Source organism: Solanum tuberosum, unplaced genomic scaffold (genome assembly GCF_000226075.1).
Source record: "Solanum tuberosum cultivar DM 1-3 516 R44 unplaced genomic scaffold, SolTub_3.0 scf00260, whole genome shotgun sequence".
In the NCBI taxonomy this organism is placed as follows: Eukaryota; Viridiplantae; Streptophyta; class Magnoliopsida; order Solanales; family Solanaceae; genus Solanum; species Solanum tuberosum.
In genome coordinates, this window is record NW_006239188.1 from 95,727 (window position 1) to 106,596 (window position 10,870).

A 10,870-nucleotide genomic window follows, 5' to 3' on the forward strand; every position below is an offset into this window, starting at 1 on the left:
TCACTTTTCCTCGATTTCAAACTTCACAAATTCGCCCCTCGTAAGAATTTTCAATAACTTTTGCATTTCAATTATTTCGGTCATTAATTGGTGTTTGGATCTGGATTAATTTGCCGCCTAGCATCACTGCTTAGATTTAATCTACTGAAAAGGTTAGTTTTTCAAACCCCACATTTATTCTTGGTATTTGTACTCTGATGCAACTGATTTTACCCTATTGAAGTGTACTGGGCCTCTCTAGTAGTATCAGGATATTTGTTTGCCTATTATAATTTGAGTATCATGCCCGTAGTGTACTACTAATGAAATCTTGCTAATTTGTGAGTAAAATAAAGAGGAGTTCGTAGGGTTGTGCTTACTTGTTGTTGAATTTGAATCGGTAGAGGTCTAAGTACCTTGAGGCATTGGGTGTTTTAGGTTCTGCTGCAATTTGAGTTGTGCACACTTTAATTTTATTACGGGGGTTGCGGGGTTGACTTCAAGAATATGAATTGAGATTAGGCACGGTGAGTCACTCGGCGGTTCGCCTAATGTCTCCATCTCGCCTTTAAGTTTATGCTATACTTGTTGTTTGGCTCTGTAACTTTCAGCGAGAAGCCTGAAGTCGCAAAAGGTGTTCGACGACTCGCCAAAATGTTTTTCTTGATCGCCCATAGTCTGCATCCTTGAACTCATTTTGTACTGTAACTTTCGGCGAACTGACTCTTGCTCGCCGAATGCTGTTAGCGATCCGTCGAATAATCTTCCCATCACCAACTTTTCTGAACTTCTCTAGCTAATCCTGTTTGTGAGCTCGATCGAGTTCACCTAAGCAATTAGGTGACTCACCGATAGTGTTGGCAGGTTTTCCTGAACTTTCTTTTCTATGATTTTTGCTGAAAGTTTTCTAACTCCTTCCCGATATTTTGTAGAAATGGCTAGATCTAAAGTTGCTGGAAGAAACCTACCACGACAAGGGAAAGCAAAATGAGTTGCAATGAAAGAGAATGAAGCTACATCTGAGGGAAAAACTAAGAAACTTTCCAAGATTGGTGAAAAAGGAAAGCGTAAAGGAAAAGCACCTGCGTCACCAGAGGTGAGCTTTGATATTGAGGGAATCCAAGATACTTACCTTACCACCTCGGAGAGTGAAGGTTAGCAGCAGGAACCCAGACTATGGAGTCAGATGATGATGAACTGGTAGTAGCACACATGACAGAACTACGCTCTAAAAAGTTGAATGATCCATCTAGGATCAGAACCCCTCAGGCGACCACCTCTCCTCCTCTAGTTCCAGAACAGGCAATGGTGCCTGCACCCCCAGTATAGGGTCCTCCTCCGAAATCAATTAACAGATTAAAGATCAAGGGATTAAGGACTATTCTTGAGGAAAAGCGTCTCTCCATGGATGAAGTGATTGATAGGTACCCCGAGATCATGATATGTCTAAAATCTCATAACTGCCAGATTTTCACAAAGCCCCCTGGCCCGTATATTCCAAGCTGGGTCAGAGAGTTCTACAGTGCATACAGTGAATTGATACCATGTGGGAAGAAACCGACAGCTAAATTTAAGCCGGTTGACTGCGTAGTTATCAGGGGAAAGAAAGTGCTATGTGACTCTCCTGCTATAAATGCCATTTTGGGGTGCACCGCGACACTTGAGGACAACAGTCAAATTATGAGCACAAAAACGTCACTGGAGGTTATGAAGGAATGGTTGTCTTTGTTAATATCAGACGAAACACCTAAGTGGATCGAGGCTGGGACAGTTATTGAGAAGAAGGACCTAAATATGGCAGCAAGGTATTGGTTTGGCTTCATCAACAGCACGATCATGTCTTTATAGAATGAATATATCCTTCGCCACGCAAAAGCAGCCGGCTTAGGTTGCCTCATCAAGGGAACAGAGCTAAAGTTGGGATGGATCATTGCTTCAGAGATGCTTATGAGTGAAAGGCAGCGCTAAACCTCACTTCCCTTCCCGATATTGATCAACGAGCTGTGCAGACGTGCTCGGGTAACTCGAGATGCCAAAAAGGATGTGGAAGTGATTCCCACATCCTCTATTGATATCCGGAGGATCGAAGATGAATATCTGAAGATCAGGCGAAGAAGAAGCAGAAGGAAGCTACGGCCACTGAATCCATACCTGTAGAGGTATTTTTGCCTACTCCGGCCCTTGGGCCTTCATGTATATCTAATTCCACTACCACTCTTGTTGACACTCCAGGTTCTTATGTTGCCGTGTTACCGTCCAAATATACTGCTGTCGTTGCATCCCATGCACTGATCACTCAGGCATCCTTGAAACCTCCATTCCAGGCATGATCCAAACTGCCCTGACTAATGTTGTGACACCAATAAGAGATACCATTGACGCCCTTGAGGCTAGAATAGCGGTGTGTGAGCGTGACCAAGGGGTCATAGATGAGGGGACATTATTAAAGGCCGCTATTACTACTTTCAAGACTGATGTGGATCAGTTCAAGGCCACCGATATGTCCATGGTCTTTGGAATGGTGGAGATCCCAGATATGCTAGAAATGCCTCCGGCTACCACCAGAAATGAGGATAGAGTTGAGCAGACAGTTGAGCCTGAGTCGAAGGCAAAGACAAACGAGGAAATGCTCGAGGAAACTGTGGATGCTGCAGATGAGGACCTGACAGAAACTGAAACAATTATGATAGATGCGGCTGTACAGGCTTCCATGGTGAACACACTTTTTGTTGTCTCTAGTGGAGCTGGTCCTTCTGGTGTGACCTAGAGTACTGAGACCCGAGGCCAAACTGATACCCCAGGCACTGATACGCAAACAGATGGAGCGACTACTTAGATAAGATTCCCTCCTTATCTCCCTCTCTGTCTTTCTTTATTTTAATTTCTGGATATTATGTTAGTTGCATTTGAGGACAAATGTTTTTAATTGTGGTGGGGTGTGCCACCTTTGTGTGCTATATACTTGTTGGGTTTTGAATCATAATGTTGTGTTTTACACTGCTTTTTGCGGATGTTTGAACTTGTGGCTCCTTTTGTCTTAAAATTCTAAATGATTTTGACCGTTCCAAAAAACAATAAAATTAAATTTTTTGCCCACTCTTGTATGTACTTGAATATGGCTGTTCTTCAGCAAATTTTTGTCTCAGTTTTGATCAATATCGATGACTCAAATAGTACTCATAATCGAACGGACATGAATGTGCGGCTACGATGAGACCAAGTGAAGTTACATAGTCAATATGTGAACTCTTTGCATCTCGTTGTGACTAGCCAATTATCGAATTGATTCTCTTGTGATGAACGGTGCACACTAGTGAAAGTGTCGAGTCTTGTTTAACTTTGGTGTCGATGCCTTATGTGATGAGCTTACTGTGAACCATGCATGATAACACTTAGAATTTTCCCCGTTGGTCCGGTCGACTAAGTAAGGCTATCTCTTGATATGATCTTAGGCAACTTCGAAGAGTGTGAGCCAATTTGACATATACCTCTTTTGTAACCTACCTTGTGAGTGTGTGAACCTCTTTTGAACACCCCTTGAGCCTTACCTTTCTTTGGAAGAAACGCGATGAAAATATGACCTTTCTTAATCCATTACCCATAATCCTCGTGATTCGTGGTTCATCAAATAGCCAACTTAGGCCAAAAGCCTAAGTTGGGGGTGTGGTGAAAAAAAAAGGGCAAGTCAAGAAGTGCAAGAAAAGTCCCTTTTAACCCATGATGTTGAAAAAGAAAATGGAACCCCTCCATACAAAAAAACAAAGAACAGAAAGAAGAAGAAAAAGAATGAAAAAGTTGTGGAATAAAGTACATAAGACATGGGGGTTCCGAACAATCCATGGAAGTGAATAATGGGATGACTTATGAGCACTAAATAAAATGTTGAAAGAAGAGGAAAGGGAGTGTTGAAATCACCACATTTCACGAGGATGAAAGTCACTGAGCCTAAATGACCATACCTTTGCAGTCAGCCCCATTACAAGCCTTGAAAAGACCTTTTTGATATTGAGTGAGCTGAAACAACTGTTGATTGGAAAATATGGGCAAACCTATGGGTGAAAGCATGCATTGTGTTCTTCTTTTGTGAGAGTGAGCGTTGCATTTGATTTCGGAACTTTAACTGATTAAAACCATTGTGTGTGAATATGGAATCATTCTTTATGTGAGGGCATTCGAATACCTTTGTTGAGTTCGAACTTGCATTTGAAGCAAGTATAGTGAGCTTGAGAATCTTTGATAATGGTGTGTCACAACTTGAGTCTTTGAGTATAAAATTGATCCTTGCATAAGTAACTTGAGTCTTGTTATGTATATTCATAATTGAGTCTTGTGCAGCACTGTTTGAAACATCTTTTTTGCACAGCTGAACTTGAGTTTTACTTGAGGACAAGAACAAGTTTAAGTTGGGGGTGTTGATGAGTCCACAAATTGGACTCATTTAGGGCTATATTTTAATAGAATTAGTGTCCTCAAATGCATATTTTGTCTCAATAACTGATGTAAACCCTTATGTTTCTGGTATTTGGAGTTTGAGGCAAAGCATGGACTCTACTTGGCAAAAAGGAACAAGGTGGCTGAAAAGAACGAAGAAATAGAGGACTGAAGATTGCCGAGCGCTGTTGGCGAGTCGCCGATCGACCTGGAGATCTCCTTTTTCTTCCACTATGCTAAGCCATAAAGGCGAAGGTCAAATCCATAATGAAAAGAAGTAGTCGGCGCGTTGCTGAGCAGTTCCATGAAGCAGTACTTCTATTGCCCAATAACTCAAAATGCGAGAATGTCGAAGGCTAAAGCAAGAAGGCGACGAAATCAACCAAAAGGGTTGATCGCCGAGTGTATTGGCGATCCCGACTAACTGCACCGAATGGTCCTCCGCAACACAAATTTTTAAACACTATAAACACTTGTTTTAAATCTCTAGCTTAAAAAAATGACTTCATTTATTGGAACTTTTTACAATTTTTGAGAGAGTTAAGTTTTAGAGGGTTTTAGAGACTTTGTTCTAAGACCTTGAAGATTCAAAGGGTTTCAACTCCAAGAAATTGGAACTGGGTCTCGAAGATTCTTCACTCTTGACGTGTTTTAAGACTTAATTCTTCATACCAGTTGATGGAAATTGATATTGGTATACATTTTTATCTCTTTTACATGTCTAGCTAAAACCCCAATTCTTGGGGTGTGATTTTGTGAATATGGGTTAAATTATATGTTGGGTCTTGCTTGTTGATGGTTTATTTGTTGTTTAAATGTGATTTTGTTTAGTAGTTGTGTATGAAATTAATGGGATTGTAGTTGCAAATATGATTTCATCTTAGTGTTTTCGGGTTACTCGAGAGAGAGGTCGTAAAACTAAGACTACTTAATTGATAGCCGGTGGTATTGGGTCAACATAGGTTCAGCTCGAGAGAGTGAATCCTAGTCCTTCTCCCACACATTCAGCTCAAGAGAGTGAATGGGCTAAGGCGGAGGCAGTGCTTAAGTGCTGCAACTCGGTGTTCGAGAGAAATCGAGTTGATTCGGGGTATGTGAATGGGCTAAGGCAGAGGATGTTCTTAATGCGGCAACTTGGTGTTCAAGAGAAACCGAGTTGATTCGGGGTAAGTTGCTCGAGAGAGAATTTACCCCACTATAATCTAGCCTAGTCACAAATGTTCAACAATTTACTATCAAAAACATGTACCCGATAGTCTAGTTCATCCCGTATTCCTATCACATGCAAAGAATCCCGTCTCCGTATCTCGTTTCGTTGCTTTTTGCTTCTTTTAGTTGTTAATTAATACAAACCCCCATTGATAATTGACCCTTGCGTCACCCCTTAGATTTAGTATGTTTTTATTCATTAAAATTTATAGCTATGACTAATTAGAACTTGATTTTATTTTTCTATTAATTCTCAAAACCACTCCCTATGGGAACGATCCCAACCCTTGGTTGGTTATATCACTACATGCTATGGTTTGGCACTTGAACCGAACTAGTGTCAGTTGATTACGTCGAACATCAGCTAGGAACATTTTGGGCAGTCTTTGCCCTCTTGCCATGGCCCTCACCCAACTCTCTTGGCCTTTGCCCTTCACTCTTGATGTTAACGCTCACGTTTATGCTCTAGTTTAACCTACTAACTTCCGGGTTGTTACATTATCTCCCCTTTGGGAACATTCGTCCTCGAATGAAGTTCTAGACACCTTATGAAATTAAAGACTCAAAAGAAGCAGCTCATCATACATGAAACATCAAAATAATGCACAATTCAAAGGAGGAAACATCAACTCCATCTCAACATACTCAATGCAACACAAGGAAGTAGGAACTACATCTAACAACCCGTTATGCATGAAAACTTCAACATTTCTCTAATTCATTGAAGGAACTACCTTCTCCAACTCAAAGCATGATCAACTCAATAACATGAAGCAAATTATGCAATTACTCTCGAAAGCATACCAAAGCATGTTTGACAATTCATGTCATGAAGCATATAGGCAACTCATACTAAATGCACAACAACATGAGGAACACGTAAATCATGAAAACTCATTTTCTTTCTAATCATGAACTTTTCAAGAACATGCATAACATAAGGAGATCATGGAAATTTCTAAAACACACATGACTCCAAATCATAAAACAAGCCAAGAGGAACTCTTTGTCTCAAGCTAGAATAGGAATAGAAGAAAGAGATGAGAATATCGGGACTCTCAACAATCTTGATATCTAAGAACACCATCTCCCCCATGGAATAAAGCCCCCTACTAATACTTCAAGTACTACTTCCTTCAAACAATCCCATAGCATCACCAAAACTCATAACAACCTTATCGGGTTCTAAAATCAATAGAGGTCTAACAACCATGCATCCAAACCCTACCAAGGATAAAATCAAAGTCTAAAAGAAGCATAGGGATCTAATGAAACATTTACATCTATAGGGAACTATCAACATACCGGTGCCTTCATCCAGAGAGACTTCTTGGTCCTCTCTAGACCGGAGTGCATAGAAGCGACCATACTTTGGAGCATTGGGATCCGGATCACTAAGAGAAGCTTGCCTAGCCTCTCTCCTTCTTGTTGTGAGCATAGGTAAATTCATCACTTGATGATCACTCTTACCACAACCATAACAACCGTCCGTACAGGCTAGGCACCTACCATGGTTCTTCTTTCCACATTTGGTGCAAATAGGTTTAGGTAATGGAGACCCACCAACTTTCTCTTGGTTAAACCTAGGGGTATTGGGAGAATCTTGACCGGAATACCTTTGTTTAAACTTAGGTCTATGTTGTCTGTCGGACTTATCATTAGAGAAATTCCCACCATCGGTTCTAGCTCTTTTCACCTCCCTATTCTTTTTCGTAAGTTTTGACTCCTCAATTTATTGGGCGTGCACCATGAGACATGATATATTCATATCACCAATGAGCATTGCCGAACGACATTATTCCTCTACCAAGTCGGACACTCCCATCACAAACTTATACATTTTATCCCTTGAGTATGCCACTATAGTTAGAGCATACTTGGATTGTTGGGTAAATTTAAGAGCATACTCTTTCACACTCATACCTCCTTGACGAAGGTTAATGAATTCTTGCATCTTTTGTTCCCTCAACTCTAGGGGAAAAAATCTATCAAGAAACTCTGATTTAAATGATTCCCATTCTACCAGGCCTACTCCTATCCTACAGGTCTTCACCCTTTCACTGATTATACCAAACTTGAGCCACATATTTTAGTTGGTAGGCGGCTAGCTCCGCCTTCTCCTCCGAAGACACACCCATAACATCAAGCACTTTGCAAACCTAATCGGTAAACCTTTGGGGATCCTCTTCTACTTTGGAGCCAAGAAACTCGAGAGTGTTCATTTTCGCAAAATCCCTCAATCTAGAAGCCATAAAATTCATATTAGGGTTCACATAATGCCCAACATATCTATTGGCCTGGGTCATCATGGCTTGGGCTTGAGTTGTCACGCCTTAATCTTGAGCCATCATGGATTGGGCGAACATTTGGATAGTAGACCTAAACTCCACATGGGTCAAATTCTCAACCACGAGATCAACCGGAGCTTGGTTAACTTGAGGAGCTTGATTACCTTGAGGAGCTCCTTCATTCACATTGTCACCCTCCATTCTTCTAGTGTTAGACCTTCGTGTATTCATTTCATGAAGACACAAGAGAAGGGTTAGGAGAGGGACTTTATAGATCTAAACTCTATAACACGACTTACGAGTAATGAAACAAATGTAGCATCCTAACATCTTATAGCCTCACATTCATAAATGTGGCGCACTTCATACTATGAACAAGACTTTACTAGACGTGGCTTATGATACATCATCCTAGAATCATTCTAAATCTTATGCTCTGATTACCAAGTTTGTCACGATCCAGGGGTACACCCTAGATGTAACACAACGTACTTGACCCTGAAGGTGTCTCATACAAGCCCTTAGCATATCATCACATAAAATAAAAGAAATGATACAGAAATTTAAAATTTTATCCATACAATTGAAGTATTTTATAAAAGCAAGAGGAAGTCTAGATTTGTCTCAATTAACCATCTAATACAAGCTTTGAATCAAATAGGGACAAACCCTTACAATATAGTCGGAAAATGAAATTACTAGAAAGAAACTACAAATGACTCATACATCCTCGAATCATGAGGACTCACCAACTAGCAAGGATAATGATCAATCCCAATCTCTTAGCCACAAGGGGAATCAAATTGAGTGTCAATCCCTACACTTTGAAAAAATGTAGAAAATATGGGTTAGTAACAAAATGCACCAAGTATGATAGCCATGCATAAAACCCATGAAAATATGCTAAAAATGACATTATAGTTGAAAAGCATGCACTTTACAAAGTTTGAGAATCATCAGGCACATTAGTATAAAAGCATAGGTCACAAGCATATTCAACATATAGATCATCATAGCATAATAGAACCATCTCATAAGTAACCCTAAGTTATACTTGTGCAATGCATAGATAAGATTCCATAATCCCATTTATACTAAGTACCACTTTTAGGCCACAATAATCATACTTACCATTCTTTGATATCATCCTAAGTTAATACTCATAGACAATGAAACATTCACCTTTTATAAAGGAAATCAAGAAAAGCAACTCTTAGCAACAATCCACATTAAGCATACTTCATTTCATAATCCATCATAACATAAAAGGAACACCATAATTACTCTCAAAGCCTACTTGTGCAATGCATGGATGAAGTCTCATACCCCCAGCCACACTAAGTAGTGCTTCATGAGGAGCCATAGTTCATAACCTTTTATTGTGGGGGTAAGCCTTAACCGATATAGACCATGTGAGCAAATCAAGGAATTTGGTGTCTCCCACACTGAAAAGAGTTGGTCTACTTGCCTAAGGTAGAAATGGTAACATTTAGCTTAGGTGGATCCACTAGCGAATAACCTATGTGGGCACATAGTTATGGGATACGGAGGTTGTTACTAGAAACCCGGCCATACTAGGGAGAGCTTCCTCCTCACAATGTCCACTCGGTGCCAAGCATTAAATTCTCCCAAAGTAGTTAATTCTTTATTAACATCATTACTCATTAAAGGGTTCCATTGGCCTACCGGTTCAAGGTACATCATTTGAATAGCTCATTGACTCATCATGAAAGGGATACCGTTGGTTTACCGATTCAAGACAAAGTCTTAGAATACTTCATTAGTCACTAATTAAAGGGGTGCCATTGGCCTACCGATTCAAGGTATATCAATCAAGATAGCTCTTTAATTACACAAGAAAGGGATGCCCTTAGCCTACCAATTCAAGGTACATTATATGAGAAAACCTTGCACAACAAGTCATCATGATTCATAGGTGTGTAATTGAGAATAGCGTTTCAATCAATACAACATCATTATCATAATCATGGCAACTTCATTCATACTTCATTCATAAGTGTGTGTATGTGAGAATAGTGTTTCAACAACACCACAATTACATCATAGTCATAATCATATTACTCTAAAAGTTTTCATAAAGCATACACATAAATCTCATAATCATGCATAATTCTCATAAATTGCCCTTCAAGGACCATAGATCATGATTCATCAAAACATCTAGAATTATCATTAGACATGAATAATAACATAATTTAAGTAATCAATTCATTACATATATAATTCTATAACATTCTACTTGCATCAATCCAAATCCACAATTTAAGATCCAATTTGAGAAAATAGGGAAATTCATGGATATTTGAAGAACTCAACTTAAAATCAGGTAAAATCATCAATATATTCATAAACAAACATAATTCAACCTTTAAAAATGAATTTGAAAGGAATCCATGAGATTGAAGTCAAACCCTAACTTTTGGGTTTTCTAACTTTGAAATTGGGGTTTTTGAGAGGGCTCCATGGGTGAAGTCTACCCATGGATGAAGAGATACCATACCTTGTTGAATATTTCCTCCGAATTTGAGGAGAACAGTTTGATTCTTCAACCCTAGCTTCACCTTTCTTCTTCTTCTTCCTTGAGTTCTAGAGAGAGAATTTTTGGAGAATATGAACTCCTTTGGGTTTTGAGATTTTATGCGGTGAATGGGTTGGTTAATGACTTAAAAAGACTTATATAGGTGTATTAAAACAATACAAAATGACCTCTTTTAATAACTACCTACATTGGAATTACCTAAAATAACCCCCACTTTAAGGTGGGCTACCAGGCCTCAAGACCATGTTCACGACCCGTCAAGGGCACCACATCCCGTGGTGGTGTCCGTGGTCCCTTGACCAGTAGCCACCTCAACATGGCAGGCTCTCCAAATAGTGAAGGCAACCCCACGAGCCTTCCCACGGCCTGTGGTCTTCACCACGAGCCGTGAAGTGGCTCCCGA